The following is a 13,558-nucleotide window of genomic DNA, read 5'->3' on the forward strand; positions in this document are numbered from 1 at the left end:
AGCAGATATTCTATTGTTTATGGACATGGTACTAAGTATATAGATTTTGTAGGTACAGTGGTGCCTCGCAAGACGAAATTAATTCGTTCCGCAAGTTTTTTCTTCTTGCGAGTTTTTCGTCTTGCGAAGCACGGTTTCCCATAGGAATGCATTGAAAATCAATCAATGCGTTCCTATGGAGACCGTCCGGCGACAGAGGGGAAGCGCCGCTCTGTCCCCTCTTTTGAAGCAAGGGGCTGCGGGGAGAAGATAGCTTCTCCCCGCAGCCCCTTGCTTCAAAAGAGGGAAGCGCTTCCCGCTGTCCCCGGACCTGGGGCTGCAGGGAGAAGATCGCTTCTTCCCCGCTGTCCCCAGACCTCTTTTGAAGCAAGGGGCTGCAGAGAGATCGCTTCTCCACGCCGCCCCTTGCTTCAAAAGAGGTCCGGGGACAGCGAGGAAGACCCACTGTCCCCGGAGCTTGCGGGGCAAGCTTCGTTTTGCGAAGCAAGCCCATAGGGAAATTCGTCTTGCGAGGCAACTCGAAAACGAAAAAACCTTTCGTTTTGCGAGTTTTTCGTCTTGCGAGGCGTTCGTCTTGCGGGGTACCACTGTAATTATTAGTAAGGCTATGAAAGTCAAATATATTGATAGAAATTAGTACCTCCAAGGAAACATTATTGTGACATGCAGATAACTGTTTCCTGAAATTTTATTCTCTTGCGTGCTTATGTGACTATGATAACTGAACATATGGAGATTAGGATGAGTGTAGGAGTCAAAGTGTTTATCTCTAACTAACAGCTCTATAAAATTAACAAATAAAAGTTTCAGCCTTACTCATACAGACCATTTAGCTTAACAGCTTTCATGTATTATCCATGTGAAAATGCTGGGGACCAAGGAAAAAGAGAAATATATATATAACAATTGTCATCTTATTTCAGGAGAAGCTCTTCTGTCTAACTGGTGGATTCAGGAAAAAAACAAACTATATCGTTTTGGTAAGGAGTGCTAGTTTTTGCAGTTTCTAAGCCGTGAGAATCAAGTCTACAAAAATCCAACAGTAGGACTGCCATCTTTCTTTCTATCTATCTATCCTGATATTCAGGAGTTCATTAATGAAGTTTATAGAGGTGAAGTGATAGGAAAGGCAGCTGCTGCTAAATTTCTATCAGATGAAATTTACTGCAAATTTGGGCAAGTATCCTCCAAAAATCATGGGAGTTCCACCACACTAGAACTGAAAATCTGGCTGTAATTCATTTACCTGAGCATAAGCCTTCCTGAATTCAATGTGACTTATTTTTGAGTAGACATGTATGGCAGGGTGGTTCAACCTCTCAGAACAAGTGTGCCACAAGAGTACTTCACCACAGAACCTGTTGGTCACACACGGAATTAAATTTACATATCATGAATTAAAGTGTTTTCATTATAGTTAATATTATTTAATATAAACATTTAATATATTAAATTGAATATATATGATTAAATACACAACTAATAGGTCGACTCCCTGTCAGGGACGGTGAGTCCCTGTCAAGATAAAACAAGTGGGGTATAAATAAATATAATAGCAACAACAATAATAATGACATTATTTTAGAAGCCTTCTAGTCCAAATGATTTGAGCCCTGTGAAGAAGAGTGCATGGGGTTGGGGGAGGAGGGGGACAACAGCTGCCTCATCCACCTCACTTGCCTGCCAGTTGCCACGGCCACCACCGTCTTCCCCACACATGTGGCCCTATCAGGCCAGTCGTTAACTGAGTGGGGGGATCTGTAGAATTGGAAGGAGACCCCTAAGGGTCATCTAGCCCAAACTCCTGCAATCCCTGGCAGGCAGCCACTCACCACCCAGCTGTAAAAAAAGGGGCAGTGCTCTTTTGTTGTTGAGGGAAGAGGGGCCAAGCAACCAACCAGCGGGAGGAGAAGCTCTTATGGGAAAGGGTGGAAGAGCAGAGCCGCTGAAGGGCACTAGCAGGGCTGAAGGCAAGGTCTCATGGGTCACAGGCCATGTGTTGGACCACCCTGATGTATAGGATTGCACTTAGAGGCATCCAAGCGATCTATTTCACTCTTCCAGTTAGCAGTGAATCTATTATTCTTTTACAAGCATATCTTCGGTATATTTTGTATCTTCTTATCTCATATAGTTTGTGTATTTTCTTCTGAAGGGGTTTTAATCAATGACGTAATTATAGCTCTTTGTTGCTTGTGGGGGGGGGGAAGTTCATCTCCTCAGACGTAGACTATCAAAAAGAGAAGCAGTTTATTGTGACGAGAACTGCTGAGATCTCATCAAACAGACAGTATCAGAGAGGTTTGCTTTTATTTTAAAAAACACACAAAACCCAGTGGATGCATTAGTTTTCATTCCAACATTTACCAGCAAGGCCTTTATTTAAAACTCCATCTCTCTGCCTCTCCTCATGCTCTTCAATCTCAGTCCCCCCTTTCTTGCACAGGTTAGGCCTTCCATTTGTCCCATTCCTGCCCCTGTACTTTCTGCCATGCTGCTCCCTATGTCTGGAACAGGATTACTGGTGAGGGTCTGTTGAGTCTGGAAACTGAGCTAAATGGTATGCACACTAAGCAAAGGGTGGTGAAAACAGCATCCCTGTGGTGAGTCCTTCCTCTCTCTGCTGTAACATTTAGAAGCCATCCCTATGTAATGCAGTAACATCATATTGTAAGTTTTACCACCGCCACTGTCAGCCAATGGCATGAATCACAACTTAAAAAAAAACACCCCTGTATTAAGACCTCCTGCCAAGCAATAAGAAAATCACACCACAGTTCTGCATCTGATCAGAAGTTCTCATCATCACTTGGCAAGGCAATACAGGCAACTAATTTAAATGCACACCATAGGATGTTACAATCTGGTTTATTTATCCCTTAGAAAAACTTATATACTGCCTTTAACATAGGTATCCAGGCAATGTGCAGCACAGAACAAGATAAAGGTCTACCAGGCTTGCATGTTCAATCATGGGCAGCTTACAACCTCCGGGAATGACGTCTCAACACCTTCAGGGAGATTTTGGCCACTCTTTTGACTTCCCGTGTGAAGAGGAACCTGAAGAAGGACCTCAGAAGAGGATTGCAGGGTCCACGTCAGTTCATAAGGGGAGAGGCATTGAGGTATTGGGGTCCTGAGCCACATAAGACTTTATAAGTCAAAACCAGCACTTTAAATTGGGGCCAGAAACTAATTGGTAGCCAGTGCAGTTCAGACAGGATAGTTTAACTAAATACTTCACAGTAGTACTAATAGCAGCAGTAATAGATCTACCACTAATTAATACTGTCATACTTTTTCAAGAGAAAAAATGGACATTGTCCCTTCCTGTCCACTACTGGTCCCATGGAGGAAGCAGCATGGAAGGTTGGTTGGTTACAGGACCAAGGAGAGCTCCTAATTAACAATTTGTTTCTGAGAGGTTCAGAAATGAAGACTACCAGTCTACCTCTGACCTCTTTTGGAGAACTGCCTTAAAGAGGCAGCTTATCCCACATTCCATGGCCATGACCGGCTCCTTGTGCTGTTGAACTACAAGTTAGTATGAGAGGCACATTGTTCCTTGAGCCCAGGGGAAGGTGGTTGTGAAAGTCTTCAGCTCCAGTGCTGTGACATCACTGCTTCCCAATGTTGGGATCACCAGCATCAGAATCAAAGCTAGGAGTAAGCATCTGAAAGTAGGATATTGAGCCAGCTCCAAGGACATGGAGATGCCAGCACTGGCACAAACAAAGCTCACAGGTTCAGCCCACTCACAGAAGTGCCTGTTTGCTTGCCCAGAGCACAGACACCTGTTGTTTGCCATGCTAAGGCTTGTGCCCACTCCACTGTAGAATAGAAAGAGACAGAGAGTGTGTAGCTTGTTGGGTCAATGTTTCAGCTCACACTTAACTATGTAATTCACAAGCTGTGCCTTGCCTATGCATCAATCAGATCTGTGCATTAAAGAATTCGGTAGAAACAGAAATTCAGCAGTGAGGGTCAGGATAGGCAACAACATTGGCCTAATTTTTAACTATTATTATGATTATCATGATTATTCCTCCGTCACCCCTGCTTTGTGTAACATCCTGCCTGACGAAGCATTCTGGAAACTCAGAAGCTTCTGTGACATTCTGGTTAGTCCAAATAAAGGTTTTACCCAACTGTGGATTTTGGAGGTTCCCTCCCCTTGTGGACCAATACACTAGTTTTGTTTTGTTTTTTATGTTCCTGGTGGATTGTGCATCACACCATCATACATCCCCAGGAGCTACTGCAAGAGGCATTTTGACTTCAAGGTACCCATTTAGCTCAGAAAAGAAATAAATTACTTCATGTAGCAATTAATTATGGCAAGCTATTCTTGCTGACAACAAGCTAGTGTGAAGACAGTAATCTCTACTCCCACTTACTCAAGAGGAAAGCATTATGTGATAAACCCTCTTTTCTGCCCACCACCATGTAGAGTAATAAAGGAGTAATAAAAGAAGGCTGAGGCAACCTTGTCAAATTAATCTTATAACATTCGTTTCTAGATTTTGTAATATGATTACAAGATCCACATTAAAAATATTGGAGTAAAGTGTTTAAAAAGTAGAGATGTGCCAGCATAGTTGCTGTACTAGGCTTAATACAGGATTTGTACTGATTTGCTGTACTAATATGTAGTATTTTCTTTGACTTTTGCAAATCTGCAAGACATAACTGGTGCTGGTTTGCCTATTAGACAGAGAATGCTGGAGTGAGGCTTTACCAATATGAGATACTGCAAGTTTATTATTTGTTTGTTTGTTTGCTTGCTTGCTTGTTGGAATATTTATAGATCACCTCTCAAATAAAGTATCAGGGTATTATGCAACAAAATTTAAAGTACATAAGGCATAAAGCACCATACAAAGTGTTGCTATTTATGGACCCTCCACAGGGCATACCAGGAGAGGTGGTCCCATAGGTACGAGGGTCCTAGGCCGCAAAGGACTTTTAGGGTCAAAACCAGCACCTTAAACCTGACCAGGAGCTAGTGCAGCTGGAAAAGCACTGGATGAATGTGGTCCCACGGCCAGGACTCCGTAAGGAGCCTCACTGCGGCATTCTGTACCTGCTGGAGTTTCTGGGACAACTTCAAGGGCAGCCCCGTGTAGTGCGAGTTACAGTAGTCAAGCCTGGAGGTGACCATCACATGGATCACTGTGGCCAGATCAGGGCAGGAAAGGTAAGGTAAGGGACCAAAGGTAAGAGTACAACCCCATCCAAAGCAGGCAGCCGGCCAATTTGTCAGACACAGGACCTACTCTCTCACAGCGACCCCCATCTTGCCAGGATTCAAGTTCAGTTTATTTTCCCTCATTCAGCCCACCATTGCACCCAGGCACCAGTCCAAGGCGTGCACAGCTTCTGCTGTTCTAGGTGTCAGTGAGAAATAGAACAAAGTGTGATCAACATACTCGTGGCACCTTGCCCCAAAGTTCCTAATGACTGCTGCCAGTTGCTTTATGTAGATGTTAAATGGCATAGGGGACAAGATAATGCCCTGCGGCACCCTGTAGTGTAATTGCCTGGGATATTAGAAACACTCTCCCAACAGGGGTGAACCTTGGTAATGTGCAACCCTTGTTTCACTCTCAGACAAGGTCACCCACTAGGGTGACTAAAGCCAGACCCAGTCCCATCAGCTCTCAGCAACCTCTGGGCCACCCAAAGAGCTCTGCCTGCTGGCTACTGGAGGATAAAAGAGACTGTGAAATGAGCCTTCTTCGCTACTTGCACTGCCACATTATGTGCACTGACCTCCTCTCGATTGACTTCACTTGTGTCAGTTGCACTCTAGTCATTCATCTGGCTTGCTTCATATCCTGCAGCTGCCCAGAGTATCAAGTAGCCACTGGAGACAGTGCTCAAGTGCCGACCATCCATGTCATCTCACCATTTCATCGTGAGACTAGAGCATAGACAAAATCATCACCTTTCCCCTCTGAAAAGAACCCTAGAGCATTCAGGAATGTGTCATGTCCTATCAGTCTCTGGGGGCAGGCTATCCAAACACCACACAAAGGCCTTCACTCTTGCAGGAGTGGGAGGGAAATTGTCACCACCTATCCAAAGGTCACCAGATAATGGTGTGGCTGTGGCAAGGGAGTTCATTGCTTCATCCCTCAAATCACTTGAAGAAGACTGCATCAAGGGTATACCCTGCTTGATGTGTTGGACCAATGACCCTTTGAGAAAACCCCCCCGTTTTCATGGGGACATGAAGTCCCAAACCAGCCCAACAGCAGCATCCATATGGATTCTGGGGTCACCTAAAATTATCATCCTGTGGTGTTCCAATACCATGCCAGACACCATCTTGGCCAACTTGGTCAGGAAGGGCACTGACCAGGAAGGGCAGCAATGTGGTTGATATCCCCAATCTGTGTCTCTGGCTCAACACCAGGTGCAAACTCTTTAAGCCTGTTCGAGGATCAATAAGTTTTCTGGTCAGGGAGATGGTGCTTCTATAAAAAATGGCCAGACGGGTACTAAACCTTGGTGGACACTGCCGAATTAGGTAAACTTTTTCATCCACAATAAAATAAAATTGTGGATGAGAATATTGTTGTAGACTACTGATCTAGAATTAAGAAACCACACCACCAGACCACAGGGTTTGCCAGATTTGTATTTAAGGCCTCCTGGTAGATGAGAGGAAATGTGTATCTGAATTTGCTACCTTCTTCTCTTGTTTATGGGAACAAAAGGATATAATTATTTCCAGGGAAGAAGCAAAACTGTAGCATTAAAAATGGCATTTCAAAGAGAGCGAGATCACCAGGTTCAGTGTCTGAACCTTAAGAACTTATCTCATTAGTTTTTTTATAGTTACCATTTCCACTTAGGAGCTAGAAAATGAATTGAGTGGAACACATCTGCTAGTCCCAAAAAGCTGTGTTCCCAAATGCAATTTTTAAAATGTCTGGGAAAGTCTTGCTGAGCCACAGTGATCAGTACAGATGAGGACACTGATCTGCAGAGAGAAAGAGAATTTTGTATATGTGATGTATTTTTATTCTCTCCTACTGGGAAGACATGCAAGAGAATCACATAAATTAGTCTGCAGGATGCGTCTGTTCATTGTTTTGATTTTTCAATTGACCTAAATATATCTGGCATAAGGTAATACTCAGCTGCATTCAGAAAGGAAATAAATATTGCAGTGATTCTTATTTGACTGCATTCTTTAAAGAAGAACTTTGCAGGGAGGGAAGCAAACTGAGGCTAAATAAGAAACAGCATAAAGTAGCATATAGCCATTTCAACAGATCTGATAGGATTCTTTTGACTGACTCTTGGGCCCTGTTGTATAGTAGGCAGTGTGCCCTGCGTTGTCTCTCCTCACCCTACCCACTGCCGGGCCCCAACCTATCACCATAACTTCAAACACCCCAGGTGTGTTTCTTTAAAATCATTTGTATGTGTGCATAAGGCACAGAATTAAAAAGAAACATTACAGTCTGGGGCCCATTATGTCCTCACCACCCAAGTACTTGGGTAGCTTACCAGAGGAAATCTGATAAGGTAGAAAAAGGTACCTATTTTTATATCACTTGTTCTATTGAATTATATATGCTCAAATTCACCAAGAATCTCAAACATAAATTTGGAATATTACTACTTTAAGCATTGATGGGAACCCCCATTAAGTGCTGGGCTTGTTTATGAGAGTGCCCAACTCATAATGCAGGTAGAAAGTATTTAGTTAAATTGGTTTTGTTTCCTTTTTTGTTCTCTTTCCATTCCATTGTTGTCCTCCATATTTCTTTCTTCTTGTGCTAGCTATGGGATTAAAGAGAATAAATGATTCTATGCTTTTTATGATTAGGAAAAACTTTTTATCATGTCCTTTTTTGTCTTTCATTGTATAAGACATAATAAGGAACTTAGCCTTTCTCCACAACCCTTTCACACCACAGCTCTTTGGTCAGAAAAAGCTTTCTTTGATCCGAAAGAGTATTGTGAGAAATCAAGCAAGTTTCCTCTGTGTTGTTGATTTTGGAGTAAATATTGTGCTACCTCACCCAGGAAGCTTTGCCAGTGATATGAGAAAACACAAGAGAAGAAAAATATTATAAGGCTAGGACTTACTGAAGACCATGAAAGATCACTCAGCTGTGCCAAGCACAAGTTTCAACAGTCAGACTCCAGAGGTAGATTTGGGATGAGCTGGGGCAATGAAGCAGCATGCCTTATATTTTAAAATGTTCCCACCCCAGTAACATTTACATTTTTCTGACACATATTATGACACATTTTTGTATGTGAACACTTATTGCAATTGTATGTGAAGAGCATTGTGTTACGATTGAGCAAGAGGTAGCACTACTTCAGAGTGCATTCTATTCATGTGGCTTCTAAGTTTAGTACAAATGTCTTGGAAGACAATGGGTGTGGACCAGCCTAAGAATAAGCATTATAGTATTTGCACCTGGCAAAATAAGAGGACGCAGAATAGGGAAACCCTGTGAAAGCTGGTGTGTGAGAACTGAACACGCTGAAGGCAGTATCTGCCCCTCTTCAGGAATACAGTGCCAATGAGCAGAAGGTGGAAATAACAGCTTAAGTGTACCTTAAATCAGGAGCTCTGATTTAGGTGGAAGCTGTGTTCAGTAAGGCGCCAATACAGTGGTACCTCGGGTTAAGTACTGAATTCATTCTGGAGGTCCGTTCTTAACCTGAAACTGTTCTTAACCTGAAGCACTGCTTTTAGCTAATGGGGCCTCCCGCTGCCGGAGCACGATTTCTGTTCTCATCCTGAAGCAAAGTTCTTAACCCAAGGTACTATTTCTGGGTTATCGGAGTATGTAACCTGAAGCGTCTGTAACCCAAGGTACCACTTATGATGAATAGAATTAGGAAGCCTCGTGTCATCTATACCAGGGTGTGTGTTTCCTGTAATTTTGGACATCTGTAACACATTGGAACCATGCAGTGGATCACTGTCCATCCTACTTCCAGACACAGATCCAGAAAGTCCTGGTGCAGGTCTATATATAACACAGGCATGGACCTTCAAACAAACTGGGCACAGTGTTTTTGTATGATGTCTGGCGAAAGACAGGCAGGATTCTCCTCCAGACGTGAACATCATTTCCCTGTTACCTCAACTTTTATTTGAACTCCGTGTGTGCAGCTGACCCACATAGAACATGGAAGCCACCCAGCTATAATGCACCCGCATGACCAAACAGTTTAGGACTGGGCTAGCGACGTCGATGGAGAATAAAACGGATTTAAAGGCTGAGCACCACCACGCTTTTATACATATGATCTCTAATATAAACGGCAGCTCTTCACTTTGTCCCTCACCCCCTTCCTCTCACGCACACGCTGCCGCGAGGCTCCGCAAAAGCAACTGCTCTGGCAAGGCGAGGAAGTGACTAAACACGAAGCAGCAGCACGCGTCGTCATCTTCGTTCTGACAGGGAGGACATGACAGGCGGCAGAGCGAGAGATCCGGTCTCTCCCAGCGCCCCCTCCCCCGATCATCATCATCATCATCAAGTGTCAGTGACGGAAATCGGTCGCCTCTCCCTCCTCCGTGGTCTCTGTCTGTAAATGCCGGCCCTCTGAGGGAACGTCGTGTGCATTAGCTTGTGTGAACTGCCTTCTAACCCCTTCAGGCCCACCTCCCGCTCCTCCCTAAGACGGCCCATCGCTCAGGCACGTCGAAGTCTCGTCTCTCGTACTGTCATTTCAATCGCAGACGCCGCTCGGAAGGGCGAACGGCCGCCGCTCGGGGTTTTCTCTGCGGTCTCCTCGAGGGCGCACGTTTCGCGCTCGCGAGCTGACAAACGGTGACCTCCGCCTCCTTTGGCAGTTGGGTCTTCTAACCGCCCCTCCCCCCGCTTCCCCCCCAAATCCTCCTCTACACACCCCTCGCCTTTCCCAGCCTGAAGTGAGTCTACGGCCAGAGCGACCCGCGCGGGCGCCAGACGACCCCCTGCCCGCAGTTTGTGGGGTGGGGGTGGCCCAATGGAGCAGGGGGGGAGGCGGGGACGTGCAAGTGAGGTGGAAGAGGAGGGGCAAAAGCGCCTTAGCCTCCCCCCACCCCTCCCCAGGGAGACGCTCGTGGCAAAGTCAACGACCCGGAGCCCGCCGGGCCTCATCAAACGCCTCAGCCCGACCCACATACGTCATGGAAACAAGCACGTCAGGCAACTCCGACCAATAGCGGGAGGTCGGGGAGGCGGAGAAAGCGGCACGCGCCGCCCCTTCAGGCGCCAGTGCCAATCGGAGGCTCCGCCCTTTCTCTCCCCCGCCTGCCCCCCCCACCCGTGAAGGCGCCGCGCCTTCAGACCCCCGCCTCTTCCTCCAACCCAAGCGAGACCCTGTCACGTGACGGGGACCGGGGAGAGAGTGTGAGTGTGTGAGTGAGGGGGGGTCGGGCCGGTTCGGAACCTGGTGGCTACCGGAACCTGGGGAGGAGGGCTCGCCTGAGGAGAAGCGGGCGAACGGACTAGTAAGTGGCCGACCCTCGCGGTGGAGAGCGAGCGAGCAGCGGAGAGGGAGAGCGAGCCGGGCCGCCTGTGGCTGGGAGGCGGCGAAGGCAGCGGCTCCCTCCCGCGCGGCATATGGCTCGGCGAAGGGAGCCGAGCGCTGCCCGCACGCCTGCCTGCCGCTGACTAGCGAGGGCGAGGCGCTGCTGGGGAGCTACCGCGGAGGGCGGGGCAGGGCACCCGGCTCCCTCCTCCTCCTCCTCCTCCCCCTCCTCCCTCCTTCCTTCCCTCCCTCGCTCCGGCTGCTGCCGCTGCCTCCACCTCCTCTCTCCCTCCCTCCCTCTCTCCCTCCGTCCCCTCCCGGTCTCAGGCGGGCTTGGCTGGGGCTCGCGCGCTCTGGGGCGGGGTGGGGGGACCCTGTGCAGCAGGCAGGCACTGGAGGTGGAGGCGGCGGCGGCGGCGCTGGCCGCGTGTGGGGCTTGGCGGCGGCGGCGGCGGACCCTGAGGTAAGAGGCGGAAGGGTGGGCAGCGTGCGGCCGGGCAGCCCGAAGAGAGGACGCGGCGAGGGCGTCGGACGGGGCACCTCCGGAGGCGCAGGTGGCGAGGCGCCGCGGAGCAGCGCAGGCCAGGCGGGCTGGGGGATAAGCCTGCCGGAAGGAGGCGGCCGCGGGGTGGGGGTGAGGGGCAGGAGACCTGGGCCCTGCCCGCGCCCCTCCTTCCCACGGGGAGCCCACGCCGGCCGCCTCGAAGCCAGGCGCGGCGTGACCTTGAGGGCAGCCCGGGAGCAGTGCCTCCGGCCGGCCGCCCGCCCGCCACCTTCTCGCCGGGCCGGCAGCTGGGCGAGGGAAGGGGAGAGAGCTCTCCCCTCATGCCCCTCCGGTTGGTCAGCGTTCATCTCCCCGTCCGGCGGCGGCGGCTGCTGCTGCTCTTTAGAATGGGCCGCCGGGCGCCCGTTAGGTGAAGGTGCTTCTTGGTCTCCGGTTTGCTCTGCCGGGCTAAGTAGCCGGGATTACGCCGCCGCCAATGCACGGCATTATCATCCTCGGCAGCCTTGAGCTTCTATTTACCCGCCCTGCGGGGCGCCCAGCCGCCCGGCCAGCCTCTCTCCTCTTGGGGAAGGGAGTCGGGAGCCGGAGGCTGGCGGCCGAGGGTCCTCCTGCTCCTATCTGCTAAGCCTGACTCCTTGCTTTCAAGTCAGGGGTTGTGGTTGGGCATAGAGCGGAATGTCAGGCTTCTCTCTCTCCCTGCACAAGCCCCTCTGTGGTTTATCACGACGTTAAAGTGATTTACTAATGGCTTAGTTGCATGTGTCGCTTATGAACATTTTGGAAGCGCCCTCGAATGCCGCGTGGGTCGGCGAGGCTGACCAAACCAGCCTCCCCGGGGCAAGCGTCTGTATGTGAGGAAGGTGGCGTTAGGATTTATCCCATTTCATCGAAAGTTTTCATGACCCTGTCATCTCCGCCAAGTGGTATGCCTAAGCTTTGGATGTGACCACCACGTGAGTTCATGAAGATGCCTTCACGGTGCCAGTAGTGGGATGAGGTGTGGGATTGAGGGGGAAGATTGCTGCGTGTACTTCATAGGAAGAAAGCGCTGCCTGTTTGCCACACTACTACCTGCCCAAGGGGAACTTAGATGGGTGACCAGGAATATCTTCACATTCATCTTCCAGACAGCTGGCACGTATACTTCCTGGATGTAAAAAGTTGGATATAGTTGGAGGAAAAACTTTTGTGAGCAACTTACCTGGAAACTAACTGATAAACATTTGGAGTATCTGACCTTGTTGTTGCCAATTTGTACCTACTGTAACCACTCCTAATGTAGAAGACTATTCTGGCAAAGATCCAGTTTCATTAAAACAAGGTAGGAGGTTCCTGGTTGAAGTACCTATCTCTTCTTGGTCTGCAGATTTGATTAAATTCTGTTGTAAGAGTCTTGAATAATGCCATTTTTCCTTGTGCTATACTTATCCCCCACCCCCACCCCTTTGAGATGTTTAAGATAACTGAACTGCTTTGCTCGCATTCTACGAATACAAGTATAGGAACTCAAAGTATTTGCTGATTCACAGAGTAGTATGCCTTGCCTTTTATCATTGTAAATCAAGCTTAGGTTGCTCATCCATTTAAGAGTTGGTGGCTGAGACTGGGAGCCTGCAAGTCCCTGGTTGAAAATTTATCTCTGCCATTAATTCACTTGTTGCCCTTAAAACATGCCTCTATTATTGTAGTCTCAGCCTATCCCTGCCAAAGATATATGAAGTATGTGAGGTTAATAATTCTTGAGCATTTTCCAAAAGAAACAGAAATGTAAAATATTACTATGCCATAATCTTCCTCAGTGTGGTTCCCTTCAGATACTGCTGGACTACAATCCCCATCATCTCTGACCATTGGCTATGCTGACTGAGGCTGATGAGAGTTACTGTTGGATGAAATTCATAGGCCAACACATTGCGGAAGGCAGCCATAGAAACTGGGGATAGATATGACACTCACGTAGTATATGTATACAACCAAATGCAGATCCTGTGGCAATGAGAACAAAGCCAAGGGTGTCAAAAGGCACAGTGTAAGGGTTTAGCATCACTATGTAGAATTTACAAGAGATACCATAGGAATACTAGAAATACACACTTAATGTCCATACCCGATGTAGTCTCTTGGTCTTTTGTCTCCTGGTCAAAACACACACCCCTATTGGCAGTTGATCTTAAATACTAATATTTAGTATTTTTCTTATATTAATGCAGGTTTAGTATGAAGAAATAATCACACATGAAATAAGTACCTTTCAGTACCTTATGGTCCTTAACATTTTAGAACTTCAGTTCCAATTGTAGAAGTCTACATGATCATCAGATCGGAAGTGACAGTATTTATGGCGTAGTGGATGCAAATAGAAAAATGAGTTGAAATAAAAGATGGATCAAACTGTTTCTGAATTAGGTGTTGATCTATTTGTAAAACAGTTTCTTGTGTGGATTGATGCAGGGGTAGCAAATCTATCACCTAGATGGTGTCTTTATGGAGAAAGAGGAGCATAGCTATGTGTGTTGATGCTCTGATTATGACAAGGGGAGCATTTCATATTAT

General features: G+C 47.4%; 1 protein-coding gene across 9 annotated transcripts in view; it reads left to right on the forward strand.

Annotated features, from left to right (window-relative positions):
- The first annotated feature begins 10,303 nt into the window (after positions 1-10,303).
- The window catches only part of ATP2B1 (ATPase plasma membrane Ca2+ transporting 1), a 71,357-nt gene continuing 68,102 nt past the window's right edge, over positions 10,304-13,558 (forward strand). For 5 of the 9 annotated variants that reach the window (XM_081211191.1, XM_081211197.1, XM_081211196.1 and 2 more), the window contains exon 1: positions 10,335-10,480. The gene's annotated coding sequence lies outside the window, so the exon portion shown is untranslated. Of the gene's footprint in view, positions 10,481-10,789; positions 10,964-12,031; positions 12,327-13,558 lie in introns of those variants that run through there. The other 4 variants (XM_081211192.1, XM_081211195.1, XM_081211193.1 and 1 more) reach the window with 4 other exon arrangements.

The sequence above is a fragment of the Podarcis bocagei genome (assembly GCF_964188305.1).
Source record: "Podarcis bocagei genome assembly, chromosome: 10".
Lineage (NCBI taxonomy): Eukaryota > Metazoa > Chordata > Lepidosauria > Squamata > Lacertidae > Podarcis > Podarcis bocagei.